The 20,930-nt window shown below is 51.2% G+C and overlaps 1 pseudogene across 1 annotated transcript in view; it reads left to right on the top strand.

Annotated features, from left to right (window-relative positions):
- The first annotated feature begins 4,818 nt into the window (after positions 1-4,818).
- Positions 4,819-20,930, top strand: part of LOC144770767 (phospholipase A2 inhibitor gamma subunit B-like) — a 195,981-nt pseudogene continuing 179,869 nt past the window's right edge. Inside the window, exon 1 of the transcript XR_013599008.1 lies at positions 4,819-4,987. The product of XR_013599008.1 is annotated as a phospholipase A2 inhibitor gamma subunit B-like (transcript). The remainder of the gene's footprint in view (positions 4,988-20,930) is intronic.

Below are 20,930 nucleotides of genomic sequence, written 5' to 3'. Positions count from 1 at the left end.
CATTGCCCAACTTTAGTTTTGTGTTAAGTTTGAGAGTTTGGAAAAGTACACATAGGTTTTTGATAAATGGTAGCCATGGTCCAGTGAGCGGTACTACAGTGGAAAGTATGAAAACTACAAGTACACAATGGGGCAAATTTACAAGAAAGTGACGCATCTGTAGAGATGCAACACTTTCCCTGCACCACCCTGAGAAACCCTTGCTCCACCATGGATTTGTCGTATTTACAATACAGAGCACCATGGCGCAAGGATTCAATCAATCAATCAATCAATCAATCAATCAATCAAAGCATTTGTAAAGCACACTACATAAACGTGAGGGGCTCAAGGCGCTGGGGGGTGGGGGGGGAAGCTGCTACTGTTCGAAGAGCCAGGTCTTGAGAAGTCTTCTAAAAGTCAGAAGGTCTTCGGTCTGCCGTAGGCAGATGGGGTGGGTGTTCCATGTCTTGGCGACGAGGTGGGAGAATGATCTGCCATCGGCAGTCACTCTTCAGATGCGGGGGACGGTGGCGAGGGAGTGGTCTGCAGAGCGGAGCTGGCGGGTGGGGGTGTAGAGGCTGAGTCAGCTGTTGAGGTACGCTTGTCCGGTTTGATGGAGTGCCTTGTGTGCCTGGGTGAGGAGTTTGAAGGTTTGAATCCTCTTGTTGACAGGGAGCCAGTGCAGGTCCCTCAAGTGGGGGGTGATATGGCTGCGGCGAGGGATGTCGAGGATCAGGCGTGCAGAGGCATTCCGGATGTGTTGGAGCCATTTCAGGAGTTTGGCCGAGCTCCTGCGTAGAGTGCGTTTCCGTAGTCCAGTGTACTGCTGACGAGGACCTTGTTTCGGTGTGGATCCCCGTGAAGATCCTGCGAAGCATGCAGAGGGTGTTGAAGCAGGAAGAGGAGACAGCGTTGACCTGCTTCGTCATGGAAAGGGGTAGAGTCGAGGATGACCCCGAGGTTGCGTGTGTGGTTGGTGGGTGTAGAGGGTGTTCCTAGTGCTGTCGGCCACCAGGAGTCATACAAGGCCGAGGGGGAAGATCCGAGGATGAGGACCTCTGTCTTGTCCGAGTTCAGCTTCAGTCAGCTGTTCCACATACACTCTGTGACGACCTTCATTCCTTTGTGAAGGTTGGTTTTGGCGCTGTGGGGGTCGTTGGTGAGTGAGAGGATCAGCTGGGTATCGTTGGCGTAGAAGATGATGTAGAGGTTGCGCCGTCGTGCGACGTGGGCGAGCGGTGCCATGTAGACGTTGAACAACGTTGGGCTGAGGGATGAGCAGTGTGGGTACGCCGCAGATGATCCCGATGGCTTTTGCAGGGGAAGGGGGGAGGTGGACGCTTTGTGTTCTGCTGGAGAGGAAGGAGGAGGTCCAGTCCAGGGCCTTCTCTTGGATTCCTGGCATCGGAGAGGCGTGCTCGTAGTGTGCGGTGGCAGACCGTGTCGAAGGCGGCTGAAAGGTCCAGGAGGATGAGGTCCGTGGTTTCTCCGTTGTCTAGCAGGGCCCTGATGTCATTGGTGGCAGCGATGAGGGCAGTTTCAGTGCTGTGGTTGCTGCAGAACGCAGACTCGGATGGGTCCAGGATGCTGTACTCTTTGAGGAAGCTGGTCAGTTGTTTGTTGACAGCCTTTTTGATGACCTATGCCGGGAATGGGAGCAGGGAGATGGGTTGGAAGTTCTTGAGGTCTTTGGGGTCAGCCTTGGGTTTGTTGAGTAAGACGTTGATCTCTGCGTGCTTCCATCTCTCCTGGAAGGTTGCTGTCTCAAAGGAGATGTTGATGGTTTTCCGGAGATGGGTGCAATGGTGCTGATGGCTTTGTTGAAGATGTGGTGTGGGCAGGGTTCTTCCGGGGATCCGGAGTGGGCGGTGTTCATGATCTTGATGGTGTCGTCATTGATGCTGGTCCAGGCGAGCCGGCGGTAGGTCCGGGTGGTGGTTGTGGGAGCGGGGGTCTCAGTGGTTGCCGGGGTGGTGACGGGGTTGAAGCTGTCGTGGATGTCTGCAATCTTGTGAACGAAGAAGGTAGCCAGTGAGTCGCACAGGTCTTGTGAAGGTGGGATGTCGTTGGTGATGGAGCGGGGTTTGGAGAGTTCCTTCACGATGTTGAAGAGCTCTTTGCTGTTGTGTGTGTTGTTGTCTAGGCAGTCTTTGAAGGAGGTCCTTTTGGCAGATCTGATGAGGTGGTGGTGTCTGCGGGTGACTTTCTTGTGGGCTGTGTAGCTTTCCAGAGTTTGTTCATGGATCCAGTTTTTTTTTAGTTTTCGGCAAGTTCACTTTGAGGCCTGGAGGTCTTCGGTGAAACAGCTGGCTTTCTTGCTGGTGTAGGTGATGGAGGGCTTCTTGAGCGGGGCGAGGGTGTTAGCACAGTTGTTGACCCAATGTCTGAGGTTGCGAGCAGCGGTGTTGGAGTCGGTCATGTCTGTGGGTGGGCTCCAGGCATGGGGGGTAGAGAGCTAGTCTTCGGTGACTTTGCTCCAGCAGCGGCGCGGCATCTGTTGGGTGAGGTGGTGCATGGTGGGTTTCCAGAAGGTGAAGTGGATGCAACGGTGATCGGTCCAGTGGAGCTCGGTGGTGTGGTTGAAGGAGACGTGGGAGCTTGCGGAGAAGATGGGGTCAAGCGTGTGGCCGGCAGAGTGGGTGGGTGTAGTGACTAGTTGTCTGAGTCCGAGGTTGGCGAGGTTTTCGATCAAAGTGGTGGAGTTGGTGTCGTTGCTGTTCTCGAGGTGGAAGTTCAGGTCCCTGAGGAGGATGTAGTCCGTAGAGGCAGGGCGTGTGTGCTTACGAGGTCGGTGATGGAGTCGCTGAACTGTGCTCGAGGTCCGGGGGGTCTGTAGACGAGTGTTCCTCTGAGGGTGGTGTTGGGATCGGAGTGAATCTGGAAGTGCAGGTGTTTGGACGTACTGAGGGTGTTGAAAGGTGTTGGTTGAGACTTTGAGAGTGTTCCTATGGATGATGGCGATTCCTCCTCCTACTCCATTGGTGCGGTCCCTGCGGGTGATATTATAGCCTTCTGGGATGGCTATGGCGATGTCGGGTGCCGAGGAGGGGTTCAGCCAGGTCTCCGTCAGGAAGGTGACGTCTGGGGTGTTGGAGTCCAGTAGGTCCCAGAGTTCCACAGCGTGTTTGCGTGCGGAGCGGGTGTTGAGAAGGATGCATCTGAGGTAGTTGGGTTCTCTGGTAGGTGGGTTGGCGGGCCGGATGCTGGTGGGGCTGCAGTTCTGGCAGGAGAAGTGTCCATGGGTGCGTTTCGGGGTGGCCAGGCAGCAGGTGCGTGATCGTATGGCATTGAGTGCGTGGAGGGTGCCGGAGTGCTAGCAGAGGCCGGCGTCGTGGCATTCAAAGGGGCCAGGGGTCCTGGCGCTGGGCGCGGTCCAGGTGCGGATGGGTGTAGACGGGCTTGCCTTAGGTGTGCCTTTAGTACGCCAGCGTCGCGCCCGCTGTGCGTGGCCGCTGCGTGCCCTCCATATGAGGGGATGTGGAAGGGAGGAGCAGCTGGGAGGCAGGAGCGGGGTGGCGAATGAGAGTGTAGGACTGCAGGGGTTACAGAAGGCAAATGTAGAGGGCACAGAGGGCAAGAACAACGGCAGCAATGAGAAACGAAAAACGGGCAAGATAATAGACAACAGTGCTACAATACAGCAGTGAGCAAAGTAACAAAAAATAAACAGTGACAGCATAATGCAGGCAGTGGGGAGAATGCGAGCCCCTTACTAGGGCGAGCAGCAGCAGCGGGCTCAGAGCACATCGGTGGAGCTGTGTGGCGGCACGGGGAGCAACATGCCTGGTGACAAGGTCAAGGGTCGCACACTTCACCGCTGCGTGGCCTCCATATGAGGGATGTGGGAGGGAGGAGCAGCAGGGAGGCAGGAGCGGGTCGACGAATGGGAGCATAGGAGTGTGGGGGTTACAGAAGGCAAAAGTAGAGGGCACAGAGGGAAAGGACAACGGCAGCAATGAGAAACGAAAAACGGGCAAGATAAAAGACAACAGTGCTACAATACAGCAGTGAGCAAAGTAAGACAAAAATAAACAGTGACACAGCAGAATGCAGGCAGTGGGGAGAATGCGGGGCACGTGCTAAAGGCGAGTGACAGCAGTAGGCTCAGGGCACACAGGTGGAGCTGTGTGGCGGCGAGGGGAGATACATGGCTGGTGACAGATACATCAGAAATTCGACACATCTGTTGAGGCAAAAGTCATGCATTGCTGGAGTTGTCCCGCAAGCACGACGCAACTCCAGCAATGCATTTTGAGTTCTATTCCCACCACACTGTGTCACTCCTTATGCCTACTTCAAGCAGGCGTAAGATTTTGATGCAGTGGTGTCCTAGAAGTGACGTTTTACTGCATCACTTTTATGAGGCTTTCTTTCATGGGAATGCCCACCCTGCATACATAGTACCTGACGCAGGTATAAGGTGACGGAGGGCTTTACAATGTGACGCATCTCCCTAGATGCGTCACTTTGTAAATTGGCTGCATTTTTTACGCCATTGCTGCGTCACAAAAGTGAAGCAACAGCTGTAAAAAAGTGTTGCGAGGGGCTTGTAAATCTGCCCCAATGACATTAAAGTACCCGGTAGGCCTCGCTAAGACTGGACGATTTAGACAATGAGGAAAGGGTGGGTGACCAAAGATGGTGGCTCTTTGGCGTTATCCTCAACACAAGCTTTGGAAACCCACACGTGAGGCATGTTAGATATTCAGGCCAATAGCAGAATGACTCTGTGTACTGGGAATGTAGGCTGGTCTGACGCAGCAGTCATGCGACTTTCCGTCCCACGTAGCAGGTGCCACATCCTGTTGGATGCCAGGTAGGGGAGGTGTAGCCAGGATGTTTGCTCCTCTATGGGGGATAAATGCAAGATCCCCAGAGGTGTGATTCACAGAAGAGCAGGAGACAGGCACAGGCCAAGACTCTTGTCATTACCCAGCGTCTTCCTACAGCATCATGATGTCACTTCTGGCAGTCTTCGGTTTCCTTGCTGCGGTCTTGTATGAGGGTGAGATATGATCACCATACCTGTATACTCCATTAATTCAGTATTTGTTGTAACTTTACTGTTAGCGTGCGTGGTTTATTGTATGTTCATTCCACCCTCTTCACTGTACTACAACTACATGAAACATTGCCGTGTGTGACAATAAAAACTATATTGAAAATGTGCTTAAGTCTGAGAAACTTACAACTCATTGAAACAAAAGACAGCATGTTTGTATTGATTTGTCGATTTACGAAATGTGCATGTGTTTATGAAATGTGCTCCGTGTTTTTGGAATGTGCTTGTGTTCATGAAAAGTGCTTGTGTTTATGGAATGTACTTGTGTTTATGAAATGTGTTCTGTTTTCAAATATATGTTGCCCTTCTTTCCTTTTTCTTTGGATTCACGCAGGACCCGGACAGCTCCTCACAAGGGCAGAATTAGAGCTAGTTAAAGCTTCATTTATTATTCTTATTTTAAACTACTGATTATGGTGTCTTAAATGAACAATGTTGGAGACACAGTGAAACACAATATTTTCTAATTAAAACTATTTCTAAAATACAAACACAACGAATGATCACTTCTCATAGCTGGGTCAATAGATATCAGGAGTAAAACAACTCTCCAAAGTATGGCCTCTCATACTAACATTTTGCACAGGGTTTGCATAAAAAATGTTCTCCATGTTGTGGTGGTATTTACTTTCTAAATAAATCATGATTTGTGATGAAAGTTATCTTGAGTAACACCAAGTTGCGCTACTCTAAGAATTATGCCTCCTCCAGTTGGAAAACTTTTAAAAATCTCCATATTTTTCCAACTTTGCATATGTGTTGCATGTACAGCATATATATTATAGCACACATAATACATAGTCGAAAAACTATTAGAGCATAGCTTTTTCAATTGCAAAGGCCGCATTTCAGTACAACACCAATTCTAGACAGCAGAGACTTTCTGGTATAGGGATATGTGCATTTTTACATGGAAGCACAGGGATAAAGAAAAAGAGTGACGTTTGTTAGTAGACATGTTATGTTATGTTATATGCATTGGTAGAGCGCAACGGTTACCCTGGGTTTTCTTGGCGCTTAAGCGTAAACAGTCAAATTGAAGGAAGGCACGCAGGCCCTAATTACTAAAAACCAAATGGCACTGTTCTGCTATTTCAATCAACGTAGCAACTTTGGTTGCTACTCTGTGTTGCATGAATATGTCGCAAATCTGCCCTAAATGTACATGGGGTAAAGCCAGGGACATCTCAATGCTAAATAACACCATATACAACGTGAACATAAATATACTATAAACGTTAGATTTGTTTTAACCCTATACTCAAGGCAAGATTATCCTTGGCAAAAAATATATTTTTGCATTGTGTAAGGGGTTGGCTGCTTCTAATAAGCCTTGAAAAATATTTGAAGCAGAGACCAAAACAACACAGCCCGGTCGGTAGTGGGTGTACCTGCAGGGCGGTGACGTGGGGAGGGGAAGGGGCAGGGTGGTGGGTAGTAATCTATGGATTAGGAGCTTTACAGGTAAGCTAACATATAAATAAATAAAACGAATTTCGTTGCGCACACTGCATCCCCCAAATGCGATGCAGTGCTTGCATTAAAATTTGTTTTATTCATTTATATGTTTACTTCCCTGTAAAGTTCCGTAATCCATAGATTACTACCCCCCACCCTGCCCCTCCCCCTCCCCACGTCACCACCCTGCAGGTACACCCACTACTGACCCCGGCTGGGTGTGCAAGATTTCCTTCCTTGAAGCAAGTGCAATTTCACCTGCACTTCACTTTCTGAATTCTTTGGAGATGTTGAAAAATGTAAATTATTCTTGTAAGTAATTTATATGTAAAAGTTTATTCATAAACTTTTGAGTGATTATTACTTATAACTGTATACAAAATCGGAATAGAAAGTTATTCAAAAGCGTGGACTTACATGTATCCACTCCCTGAAGCACAGGGTGGAGCCACACATATTTATGAGTGAGCCAAATTTATGAGTTTAGGTTAGTACTACTAAAAAGAAACAGTAGTATGCCCAGCACCACACATGACCAACCACTACTACTGCAACATCCTCCTATAGAGAATAATGGAAACTGAGACTTAACATAAAACACAAAATTAACTAAATCATTACTAAATGTATGTTAACGTTTAAAGCTCATAAAATACAACACATTTATTATTTAATTCTAAAGTATTTTAACAACCTTCTTTTAAATTAAAATCTATTGTAACATTACATTTCAATAACTTTATTAAATTACTTTTATTTGCTTCATTACTTCATTTTTAATTATTATTTATGCACAATAGACATATTTTAATTTAGTTGGGAATTTAGTTTTTAATTTCGACATTCGAAAAATTATTTCAATGTAATATATTAAATTTAGTTTTTAATGTCGGCATCAGCAAACTAATTTAAATTTCATATATTTAAATCAATTACAAATGTCCTTCAAAATTAATTTAATAATGTTATAGCATTATTTTTCTTTGGATCCGCATTTTAAATAAATATAAAAAAAGAATGCATAATAAAATGTTACCTAAAAATGTATTAATTGATCTTAAGTAATTACCTCCCTTCTACAGAAGAGTGTTGCAGTACCCCATGTTGACCCTGTGTGGTGCTGGGATTACTCCAGGTCTGAGCTTGAGTCATTTTCTACTGTTTTTATTTCCTGTTTGGCTGTGGTAACTTTACACACATTATGCAGTTTTATTCAATAGTCTACTTCAAAATGTATCTCTATTATCATTAATTATTTAAATCGCTTCCACACTAGGAGCTAAATTCCTAGGAAGAAAATTTCTATATTTTATATTTGATACAATTTTCTAATAAGAATTAAAAACTAAATCCAGTATTCACCTGACAGATGTTTGAAGTTTGATGAGGGAGCAGACGAGTGGAGGGAGTTAGGGGGCATTTTCAATTGCTAGATTGCCAGAGAGAGAAGTGAACCTAGCACTTGTGTGACCCTTCCTTTGAGTCCTGTGCTATGTAATATTATGTTATATTATGGGGTGGTATATGTGGTCCTAGAGCACATGGTCACCCCATGGATTTACATTGTGCTGAAGTTTACCAGTGCCCAAGGATGGTGATAAGGTTCCTGTGATGGCTAAATGGTGTTATCTATGTCTATGTCGTATACCGATCCCAATCTCTCCTGGTGCGTACTAATTGCCTCAGTCAGTGCAGGTTTATCAGTCTGTACCTTCTCCCCTACCCTGTGACCTCTCATGAGCATTCATAGAACCCATTCCAGGCCCTTCTGCTTGCGCCTCTGTTTCCCTCTAGAATAGATGCAAAGTGTACCTAAAGTCTCCCAAAAAGAATGCAGACGGGTAACTTGCTTCATCTGGCTGTTCAGCGGAATATTGCCTCTTAGGCATGAATCTGTGTTTGAATACAGTTTTGAGAACCATGGAACCCACTTACAATGCTTGTCAGGTAAACAAAAAAAAGTGAGCCATATATTTTGCTAATGTTTTATCTGCACCAAGAGATTCTTTAGGGTGAACTTACTCTCTGCACATGCACCACTACCAATCTCTCAGATAGAGCCACAGCCCTTGTCTACACTGCCTCCATGCAGACTGAGTCAGTACGTGATATCACACATTTGAACTTTTCACCTGCCCTGGGTGTAGCTCTTATTTGTTTTTGTTTACATTTGTTTATTGAGCTTTAAATTTGATTCAATTTAACAGGCGTCATCATCGATCAAGTGTACCCATACAGTACAGAAGAGAAGCATAAAGTACAACTAACTACATAGTGAAGACATGTATGCCATTCTGTTTGCGTGTTACGTAAAGGACGCCAAGCGTGATGACGCGCTAATGAAAGGGAGTTAAGAACTGGGGCACAGTTGTGGTAAGCAACTTGGTGTGGGTGACAACATTCGACCAGCACGATGTTGGGGCCCATCGGGAGACGGGGAGGGGAGGAACTGACCGGAGACAGATGTAAGGTGTGATAAAGGCCGCTTTATTGAGAAACAGGTGCATCCTAACAATATACCACATCCATATCCTTTGCAGTACAAAACTAGGCCTAACTAACTATACGTATACCTGCCAAAACCCCTCACCCCCACCCCTAAACAGTTCCCCGCCAACAACATAAACATTAGTACCAAATACCCAAACGCCTGCCTCAACTGTTTCAACACCTGCCATATGTACACTCCCTCCCCCTCTGCCAGGAAAACTCATTCCTCCTATCCTACCTCCCCCGTTTAACTAGGAAAAAGCATCACCCAACATAACTTTCCAGCACCTGCTCCCAGCGACAACACATCCAGCCAACCCTACCTTAGAACTCACCTGCTTCCAACAAAAACTCCTTTGGACCCCTTCCGTACCATCATGTCCCAGGAAAAAAAACCCTGCCACTCCCCCCTTCGAACCAGAAACTACAGGGAGGGTGGGTGGGACAACAATCAACCTGCCCCCCGGCTGCTGGGTCACTGTCCCATGAAATGGTGCACAGTGACCCAAAATGGCCGCTCTTATTGGCACCAGCCCAAAAGAGACCAAATCCCACTGCCCAGCCCAACCAGCTTCGAGCCCTTCCTGTCCCCCGTCAAATCCTTCCCCCCACCCTTCCTCCCGGGGCCCCAAAATCCCCGGGGGGGGCGAGCCTCCCGCCGGTCGGCCACCCCCCGCAAAGCCCCATTGGGGCCCATCGGGAGACGGGGAGGGGAAGAACCGACCGGAGTCAGATGTAAGGTGTGATAAAGGCCGCTTTATTGAGAAACAGGTGCATCCTGACAATATGCCACATCCTTGGCCTTTGCCGTACAAAACTAGGCCTAACTAACTATACGTATACCTGCCAAAACCCCTCACCCCCACCCCCACCCCTAAACAGTTCCCCGCCAACAACATAAACATTAGTACCAAATACCCAAACGCCTGCCTCAACTGTTTCAACACCTGCCATATGTACACTCCCTCCCCCTCTGCCAGGAAAACTCATTCCTCCTATCCTACCTCCACGTTTAACTAGGAAAAAGTGCCACTCGAAAGCCCCCATACGGCTTTCGACCCCCCCCCCCTAGGACCGCTGTACCTTTGGATACCTGTGCACCCCTACTGCCCGGTCTACTGCCTCTTTCAACTGTACAATATAGAGCTCCATCCCATATCTTGATAAATGGTCCCATACTTACAATAGACCGGGACATACCTCAAGGATTGATTATTTGTTAATAGATGTATACCTGTGGACCCATGTAAGGGACATGCTGGTGGCCCCTGCTGCTGAAAGCGACCATAATTCGCTTTCTTTGAGCATGGACCAGTGGTGGCGCCCTAGAGGAAAGGGATACATCACCCCGGTACCTGCTCCCCCAGACGAGTCAGAAGTCTCCCTCTGCGGTAGAAGAATAAAATGGGCGAAATTGGTCCTCTCTGAGGCAAAGGTAGGAGAAATTTCATCTCTCCTAAACCTTGCAGAGGCAATCCTTGGGTCCCCATCTGAAGGAGTGGGTAGAGTGAGTGGGCTTTTTGTCTCCCTGGTAGCGGCCTTGACAAATCTGTTCACCCAACATCCTAATAAACCGGGTAATAAAAGATCTATAAAGCCCATTGATGGATGGTATACCCATTCATGTAGGGCACATAAGGCAAAACTAGTTGAGGCAGTAAAGTATAAATCCCCCTGTGAGATACAAGACGCAAGGAAGGCCTATAACAAAGCCCTTACAACTGCCAGGAGGGAGTGGGAAGACAAGTTCTGGGAAGACCTCCTGCTAGCAAGTAAAAGTAGGGACACAAGAGCTTTCTGGAATCTTATAGGTTCACGGAATAAACCCGCTGCAACTATGAGACCTTGCAATATCCCGCCCCAAAACTGGGTAAATCATTTTGGGGCGCTATACCTCCCTCCAGATGGGGACTTGAATATAGGGGCGAACCTCTCATTAGTAATTGAACCCCAGGCCTATGATCTCTTCACTCCTGCAGAAATTGAGGGGGTCATAGGGTGGGTAGCCCCCCGCAAGGCAGCGGGCCCAGATGGCCTCCCGGGGGACCTTATGAGGGCATACCCAGTAGAATGGGGAAGGGTGATTGCTGCTCTCCTCAATGACATCATGATGGGAGGAGCAGTACCAGACTCTTGGAAAGGGGCAGTGGTGGTCCCGATTTACAAAAAAGGGTGTAGGGAAACCCCGGGGAACTACCGCCCAATAAGTTTGATAGACTCCTCCCAAAAGATAGCCGGTAAAGCTATATTGGGAAGGATTCTTCATTGGGTGGAGGAGAACAAAATCTTATCAGATTACCAGGCAGGCTTTCGGGCAGGAGTGGGGACAATTGAGCAGGTGTTTAGGCTGGCACTTTTGGGGTGGAAGGTGGTGGATCTAGGCAAGGGTAGTCTTTATATGGCCTTTATAGACCTGAAGACTGCCTTTGACCTGGTCCCCCGGGAAGAACTATGGAGGGTACTTCATAAAATGGGAATACCCCCTTACATCTTGTCCCTCCTTATTAACCTCCATGCCAATACCTATGCACAGGTCCGTTGGGGTAAAAACGGAGAGGTCACTGAAAAAATCCCGGTGTCCAGGGGTGTAAGGCAGGGCTGCGTCTTGGCGCCTACCCTATTTTCACTTTATGTAAATGGGGTGGTGGAACATCTCCAACAAGAACCAGCTGACGCTCCCTGTCTCGGAGGAGTTCGGATTCCCACCCTGCTTTTTGCGGACGACACGCTTTTGATCTCGAAGACTCCTCAAGGCCTCCAGAAACTGCTAACGCGCTTCCAGGAGTTTTGTGTTGCAAAAGGGCTAATAATAAACGTGGACAAAACCAAATATCTAGTCTTAAACCCTCCACGGAAATTGGGCCGTCCACCTATGCTTAACTCTGTTGCCCTAGAGAAAGTATCCGAATTCGATTATCTCGGAATCCGGATTACGGATAGAATGTCCTGGGCAAACCATATAGACAAAATGGTCCTCAACCACAAGAGAGTAGGAGGAGCTCTTATGAGGGAGTACCGGGCCTCACCAAGGAGATCGCTTACCCCGGTAATTGAAATTTACAAGACAAAGGTAGTTACATCAGCCTTATACGGGGCAGAACTGTGGGGCCACTCCTGTTTGGACGCTCTGGTGACAGCTGAGAGTAAGCTTCTGAAATCAATAATTGCCATCCCCCTGAGCACTCCATCTGTACCAGTGCTGTTGGACACAGGCTGCAGAAGCATTAAAGATCAAGCCTTGCTTCGCCCTCTCCTCCTATGGACTCGAATCTGGAGGGGTGAAGAGTTAAAATCCTACGCTGATGGCCTGAGGGATATAATGAGTCTGGGGGGCTGGGCAAAGATAAGATGGCTAAGAGACACCAAAAATCTTATGGAGAAAATTGGTTTGGGGGACTATTGGTCATCATGTTCAGCTCCACCGAAAGATGTGGTAAAGGCCCTTTTTTGGAAATGGGCCGCGGAGCACCTCATTACAAACTCGACCCATTGCAAGTCTACAGCCGCCTTTTTACTGGTTAAAGACACTGTGGCATTTGAACCCTATCTGGACTTAATTACTCTTCCCTTTGATCGTGCCCTTTATTTTAAATTTAGAGTTGGTTCCCTTCCTCTTGGTGCTTTTGTTTCTAACTGGAGCTCCAGGGTTCGTAAGTCCCCAAATTGTGCATGTTGTCCGAGCAAGGTAGAGTCCGTTGCGCATGTTTTGTTTGAATGCCCAGATTATGCAAGGCCCAGGGGTACTTGGTTGAAGCCCCTCTGCCAAAATATGGGCACACGCAGCCACCTAACAGCTTTACGCATCCTAACCACGGACACATCCCCCCCGATCGTATGTGGAATTGCTAAGTTTTTAAAACAGTTTTGGCTTATTCGTTGTAAGAGATTGTCAGTAGCGATTTAATTCTGTTTTAGCTAATTTATCAGTGGACATCTTTTGCCCTTTTATCTCTCTTAAATGTGTTTTTTATACTGACTTCTTTAAGTGATGCTTTTTGTTATATTGAAAATGATTGTACTGTAAGTGTGCTTATAAGATATCTCGCATATCGAATAAAAGCCTTTGACTGACTGACTGACTGACTGATAAATGCACTCCATCTTCCATAAAAAAGTAGACCGCCCCATACGTCAGCTCCGGGTGCTCCATCCTGCCCACTCCTTCCTTCTCACAAAAAGTCCGCATCTCCCTGTTAATTTTCCTCCGAGTCTTGTCAATTGCCCCAGGTCTCTCCGCCCCTCTCCACCACCAACGGGAACAACTCCAGGAAAGCAATGCTCCTACCCCCCGCCTGCCACTGCTCCGGCCATTTCTCCGCACACCACCTGCCTGCCCAGTAGAGTCCAAAACCTACGACTCCCGCCGCGTCCGATGACATCGTCACATCCCACTCCCAGTCTTCCGGGGGCGCCATGGGCACTCCATTGAAACGCCCCAGAAAAGCCAGCCACATGCTCAGGTCCTCCCTCGAGCCCGCCGATAGGCGTACATGATGATGGGGCAGCGTCAACCCGGACAAGGCCAAACCCAGCCGCCGACAAAACGTCCGCCCTGCTCGCACCACTCGGCACACAAAGTTCAAATGCCCCAGCAACACCTGCACCTCCCGCACCGTCACCTTTCGCCTGGCCAACATGCCCTTCACCAAATCCATCATCACCACCCGCTTTTCCTCCGGTAGGCGTGCTTCCATGGCCGCTGAGTCGACCTCTATCCCGAGGAACGACAGCACCGTGCTGGGACCTTGCGTCTTCTCTGGCGCCAAAGGCACCCCTAGGTAACCCATCAGGTCGGTAAAACTGTCCAGTCTCTGCTGGCAGTCTGTCGAACCGGGCCGACCCACCAGGAAGAAGTCATCCAGGTAATGCGTTATCGCCTCAGGGCCTGTGCGCAAGGAAAAAACCCACTGCAAGAAGGAGCTGAATCTCTCAAACAAGGCGCACGACACGGAGCACCCATTGGGCAGCGCTCTATCGACAAATATGAGACCGTCAAACTGTATCCCCAGCAACTGATGATCCGCCGGATGTACCGGCAGCAACTGGAACGCCGATTTTACATCGCATTTTGCCATGAGCGCCCCCCGCCCCGCCGTCGTCACCAACCTCCTCGCGACGTCCACGGACGAGTACGACACCGACGCCAACTCCGTTGAAATAAAGTCGTTCACCGACGTGCCCTCCGGCCATGATAGATGCTGAATCAGCCGGAATTGACCTGGTTCCTTTTTTGGGACCACCCCAATTGGTGAAATGATCAAATCCGGCAATGGCGCCTCCTCAAAACGCCCCACGATCCTCCCTTCCTTCACCTCCTTGAAAAGCTTCTCCCGAATGATACCCTTGTGCGCGTTCACGGACTTCAGGTTCTCTGCCCATCGAGCGATCCGCGGACCCTCGTAACCCAACCGGAAACCCTCCCTGAAACCCCGCCGCAGCACGGCCGCATCGTCCGCCCGCGGATACGCCTCCAAAAGAGGTTCCAGTCGGTCCAGCCTAACCGGAGTACGAGCCTTTTCCCAGGGTACTCCCCCCTCCACCCCTTCCACCCCCCCTCCCTCTACCGGGCACGGAGGACGAGTGCTGTCCCTGTGCGGGGCCCCCCCCAAGCCCCCAACAACGCGCCTCCGGGTGGCGTCTCCCGCACGCGGAGCATTCGTGCCAAAAACGGCACACCTGCCTGAGACAAGAGCCTCTGTTGAAGTCCGAGCAGGCCCCAACGCTGGCAGTGCTGCCGGCTCCCCCCGCCCCCACCCCGCCACGGGTGGGGCGGGCCGAAAAGGGGGGGGGGCGCCAGCGGCAGCCCACTGGCCGTGTAGATGGTGCGGCCAAATTTTGCCCCGCTCATCGTCTGTTGGTACAAGTCCGCGTCCAACTCTCCCCACTTTGCCTCCGGATCCGATGCCATGCGCGCCCGAAACTCCTCGTCATAATGCGACCACGCATTACCCCCGTACGTCACCTGCGCCCGCCGCACAACGTCCATGTACTTGAACAGTGCGACCGCCCTGTCGGGGTACTTTTCGCAGTACACGTTGGCATAGATCAGGAAAGCCGCCGACCAATTCTCAATGGTAACCGGCACCTTAGACCGCCTGGCTAACTCCTGCTCCTCCTCCTTCGACCCCTCTTTGGCCATCAACTCCCTGTGGAGCAACTTCAAAATCTCCACATACTCCCCTTTCCAGATCTTCTCCCTGGTCGCCATCGACAAATGCGCCCCCAAGGGCTTCGCCACCCCCATGTACGGCAGCTTCCTGACCGGCACCTCACAGCTCTCCTTCGCTCCGCCGCTGGACGCCGCCGACCCGCCGGACGTCGCCGCCTCTCCCGTCCCCGCGCTTGCCGACACCGCTGCACCCGCCAACCCCCTGGACTTCACCACCTCTCCCGCGCCTGCGCACCCCGACGTCGCTTCACCCGCCGCCTCCGTACACACCCCGGCATCCATCACGTACCTACCCTTCACCAACCTCACCTTATCCCCTCCCCCAGCATCCGTCCCCACTGACACCTGGCAACCGCCATCTCCACCTTCCGCCTGGCCTCCATGAGGCCCTCCCAAGCCACTCCCCGATCCTGCATTGGCCTTACCTGGCGTCAAGGCTGGCGTCCTCACCGGATCCCGCCGCCTAACCAGGTCCACTGGGGGGGCCGTCACTCGCGGCACATTCTGCCGGGGGCGTACCTGTAAAACACTGCCAACAACATTACTCGCCTCCCCATCCCGAAGCTCCCTCTCCTCCTCTGACTCAATCTCGCCATCCCCTTCCACCAATACCCCTCCCGCGTGTACCCTACTCAGACCTGACTTGTCTCTGCACTCCATCATCAGTGTCCCTAAATCCACATTCCCCCTTCTCCTGTCCTCCGTTTGGTAATTAGAGTAACCTGCCAAAGTAATGCTCCTTCCCCGTCCCCCGGTGGTCGGATCAACCCATCGGGAGGGGGGCGTTGGAGACCTATGGCCCTGCCATCCGCCGTCCGCACGCACATGGTCCCTCATTGGAGCGTGACCGCCCGTACTAGGCAGAGCCGGCCCATCCACTCGGCGGGTTGAAGCCGCAAGCTGCTCACCCGAGCCCCTCGACAACTGCTCCTTCCAAGAAAAAAGCGGGGAAGTCCAGCATGCCGGGGCAAATGCACCCCCTTCACCCCCCCAGGCTCCTGGCGCACCACTCCCCCACACCGCCGAATGCCCTCCCAACCGTGCCGGCCGCCCTCCCCACCCCCCCTCTCCCCACTCCCAGCCCCCCGCACCTCCCATGCCGCCCCACACTCCACCCCCCGCACCACCACAAGCCCCGCACCCCCGCGCCCCACCCCCGTAAACCCCCTCTACCCCCCTCCCCGTGCCCACCTCACCGAGACGCTCCCTCCCCCCTCCCCTCCCCCAACCCCCCTCCACCCCGAAACCCTTGGGCACCTCATCTCCCCAGCCCCGCCCCCCACCTACACCTGCCACTCCCCCTCCCCGCCCCGCACCCCTCCTCCCTCCCCGCGGCGACACCGGCCTACTAGGCCCCACCATGTCCTCCTCAGACGACGACCCCCAGTCCAGCCCGCTCTCAGCCCCTTCCCCTGCACCCTCCCCCTCCTTCGATTCCTCAATCAACAGCGGCGAGCCCCCCACTCCTCCCCCTTGCCCCCCAGCCCCCCCTCCTCCCCTCGCCCCCTCCTGGCCTGTGTGCACACTCGCAGCATCCTCTCGTCCCCCGTGCACCCCCCCCTCTAGCACACCTTGTCCTTGTTGGCCCCCGTTCCCCCCCCAACCTGGCATTCCTTCCCGACTTCGGGGCCCCCCCCAGCCCTCTTAACCTGCTCAGGCCCCTTCCCCCTCGAAGACCCTCCCGCCGGCCTCTCACTCGTCTCCCCTGCCCCGCCCGACCCCCGCTCCTTCCACGAACTTAAGCGGAGCCTTCCCCCGGCCTCTGCGCTTCTTACCCGCTCTCCCTCCCTGCTTCGGCGCCCCCACCGCTCGCTGGCCGCCACCACGCTCCGCTCCTCCCTGTGCCGCTCTTCCCCTCGTCCCCGCCTCCTCCTCCCGCCTTGCGTGGGAACGCGGCGGCTCATAAGCTGCCGCCGCGGCGCCATCAGCAGCGCGCCGTGGTGGCCTTACCATGACATCGCCCCTCAGCAGGTCGGTCATGCCGGCTTCTCCCAAGAGGCGGAGTGCCTCCCGGACGCGGGGATCCGCCATCGCCGCCGCCATAAGAGCAGGTACTGCCTCTCGCGCCGCCCGCACCGCCGCTTCCAAGTCCTCCGCTTCGCCACACGATCACCGCACACGCCGACAACTCCCTCCACCCCACTACTCACGCCACAATCTACAATAATCACCCGCTAAAACCACCCGAAAACGACCATGCCAAAACGACCAAGGCCGCAATTTACAACAACAATCAACCTGCCCCCCGGCTGCTGGGTCACTGTCCCGTGAAATGGTGCACAGTGACCCAAAATGGCCGCTCTTATTGGCACCAGCCCAAAAGAGACCAAATCCCACTGCCCAGCCCAACCAGCTTCGAGCCCTTCCTGTCCCCCGTCAAATCCTTCCCCCCACCCTTCCTCCCGGGGCCCCAAAATCCCCGGGGGGGCGAGCCTCCCGCCGGTCCGCCACCCCCCGCAAAGCCCCATTCCGTTGCCCCCCCCTAGTGTGTGCTGATTCTGCTTATCTATAGTAAACATGTGCTGAGGTTTTGTAATGCTTGACCTTGACTTGACGAAAATCACGACAGCCGCGCTCGTGCAGGTAACAGTGGTGGGGTCGGGTAAGGGGGGGTTTTGAGGGAAAATTAATTATTTATTTAATTTTTCCCTTGGCATTGTCCCTGGAAACCCTCCACCCCACCCAGCCCCACTGATGTTACCTGCATGGACCGCAGCTGGATCACGTGAGGTGCATAGCTCTTGAGATAGTGTGAAGCCCCTTAATCTAGGTCACCCGTGTTGAAATCTGGATTGTGGCATAAACATTATCGGCCCCATCTTGTCCTTTATCAGATCCATACGTGCGCGTAAACAGCAGCCATTTTGATTGCATTGGCCTCTCTGCCCACCGCCAATAGCCCGCACGTCTCCCCCCCCTCACCCCCCGGCCTCGCAAGCATCCCCTGCACCCAGCCAGCCCCCGATCTCTACTGCCTGGGCCATAAATGCACCTCCAGCGCGACCCTGCCTCAGAGCCACATCCCGTGCGGATCCCACATACCCTTTCATCTCATTCATGCAAACGGACCCTTTGATAACCCCCTTCCCCTGTGCCAGATTGCTCGAGCTGATCCCAAGCTGTCACCTGGCCCTGCGGATGCAGTTTATTGCCCCCTACAGTAGGAACTCGCCTCTCTTCAAAGGGGGCCTAGATTAATCAATGTCTTCACACCACAATATCCGACTGATCGCCCATATTCCCGCTCCCGGCGGATTGTCCAGCTGTGCAATAGCCATCACGCTGAGATTGGGGTGGGAACCTCTACTGTAGATATGTGTGGGAACGGGCCTGAAGTGGGGATTCCGGGGATGTCTTTCCGTACATCAAAGCATTGCCAAAGAACGTGTTGTATGCAATAAAGTCATAAACCTGTGTATAAGAGGCCAGGCCTCAGAGATGTTGTTAGAGCACCTCTATAAGATACCCTGTTGTCTGATTTGACGTGTTCTGCTCCGTCGGAATAAACTCCTGTTTCTTGCCTTCCTGTCTCCAGCGCCTGCCTCTTTGTTTGGTAATCTCGAATGGTATGAGAGGCGGCTAACGCCGGGCAAATACTGAAGCGTTCTTGGTCGAATTCGGCCCGACCTTTTAACAATTGGCGTCCCAAATGTGGGGCCCATCAGCGACACGTGGATCCAGTGGGAGAGGTCCTGACGACAGTGTGAACAACTGCAACGATCGGGAAGAGCTCCTGCCCGATACACCCTCGTCTGGCAGCCGATTATCCGGACTTCACCGGTTCCGAGCAGACCTCTCTCGAGTGATCTACGGTCCTGACTGGGAACCATCAGGAGTGCCACAGCAATTACGGAGAATAGAGGACGATCGGGCGCTGGAAGCGGAAGACGAGAAACTGTCCATGCGGTCCGGGTAAGGTCGTGCATTGCAGCGAATTGCGAATTGATTGTTTATCCAAGTATTTTTGGAATTGATTGTTTATCCAAGTATTTTTGGAATTGATTGTTTACCAAGTATTTTTGGAATTGATTGTTTATCCAAACATTGACTGTTTTGGAATTGGTTCTCTTTGGATCATTCTCTATTTGCAAACAAGCAGAGAGTCGCAATACTCTGTTTAGTCTTTGCAGATAGTGAAGGATAGGTAACGCAGGCTTTTGCCCCCATTGTAATCCGTCATGCCTATTTTTATCCCACATTTGATTGCATGGTTTATCCGAACATTGATTGTTCGGAATTGGTTCTCTTTGGATCATTCTCTCTTTGCAAACAAGCACAAAGTCACAATACTCTGTTTAGTCTTTGCAGATAGTGAAGGATAGGTAACGCAGGCTTTTGCCCCCATTGTAATCCGTCGTGCCTATTTTTATCCCGCATTTGATTGATTGTTTATCCGAACATTGATTGTTCGGAATTGGTTCTCTTTGGATCATTCTCTCTTTGCAAACAAGCACAAAGTCACAATACTCTGTTTAGTCTTTGCAGATAGTGAAGGATAGGTAACGCAGGCTTTTGCCCCCATTGTAATCCGTCGTGCCTATTTTTATCCCGCATTTGATTGATTGTTTATCCGAACATTGATTGTTCGGAATTGGTTCTCTTTGGGTTATTCTCTATTTACAAACAAGCACAGAGTCGAAATACTCTGTTTAGTCTTTGTGGATAGTGAAGGGTAGGTAGTGCAGACTTTTGTCCCCTTTGTAACCCGTCATGCCTATCTTCGCCCCGTCTGTTGGTAGTTGGTTCAGCCCGGACCGCTTATTAGAGGTGAACCATCCGGCTCCACTGGAGGGCACCCCATATAAGGACATGTTTACTAAATATGGACTAGTCACCGTGGCTTATAGTAAGCTGTGGCAAAAATACACAAGAAAGGATCAGGAAAATCAGTGGCCACTGATAGAATCCTTTGATAACGATAAAATAAACGCACTAGGAACAGCCCTTTACAACAATAAAACAACACACAGTATGCTTGATAGCTTCGGCATGTGGCGCAAAGAAACAGAACAGCGGAAAAAGAGAAATGAGGTCAGGTTAGAAAAGGAATTACGCAAAGCAGCTCACCTAACTTCTAACAAATTGAAGGAAGAAATAAAAGAAAGAGAGGAAGCCAAGCTGAAACAAGAATCCGAAACCTCGGGCCAGTGTCCCGTTAGGACAACCTCTACGCTTTACCCCGAGCTACCTTCGAAACAGCGAACGAACGATGATTTACTACTAGATCCCCCGATCATCTACATGCCCCCTCCATATGCCCCTTCCCAACCCTTAGCACAGCACCCGCAACCCCCAACGACAGGCGAGAATAGTGCCGGAGCCGCGGTCCCCATGGCCTCTGCGCCGACCGAACCCCTCGTACTCAGCGCAGCGCGAGCAGCGACTTCAGATGATCCCGAAGCTGAAAGGAAAGACCCCGCTAGATCGAATAGATTAAGTAAGGACGAACGAGCTGGAATCGATAAGATTGTCAAGACACTGGTGGTGCGAAAGGAAAGTGAGGATTATATAACGGATATGTACAATACATATACCAATAGTCACAGACGACACTTTGTCGTACGCCTTTGTTACCATACCCTTAATGCCTATGAGGACCGATACCAAGGGAAAGGCCCTGAAAACCTAACGACTCTGTATAGGAAAGTTGATATCGGAGATGGAGACGAGTGTGATGTGACGAACCTCTTCACGCGTACGCTTGAAGTTTTTCACCACCTCACTGAACAGAAACCAGAGACTAACACCACGACTCCTGTAGCGACTGAA

The sequence above is a fragment of the Lissotriton helveticus genome, chromosome 7 (genome assembly GCF_964261635.1).
Source record: "Lissotriton helveticus chromosome 7, aLisHel1.1, whole genome shotgun sequence".
Lineage (NCBI taxonomy): Eukaryota > Metazoa > Chordata > Amphibia > Caudata > Salamandridae > Lissotriton > Lissotriton helveticus.
The sequence above is the reverse complement of the archived record's forward strand: the minus strand, read 5'-3'. Positions and strand labels throughout refer to the sequence as shown.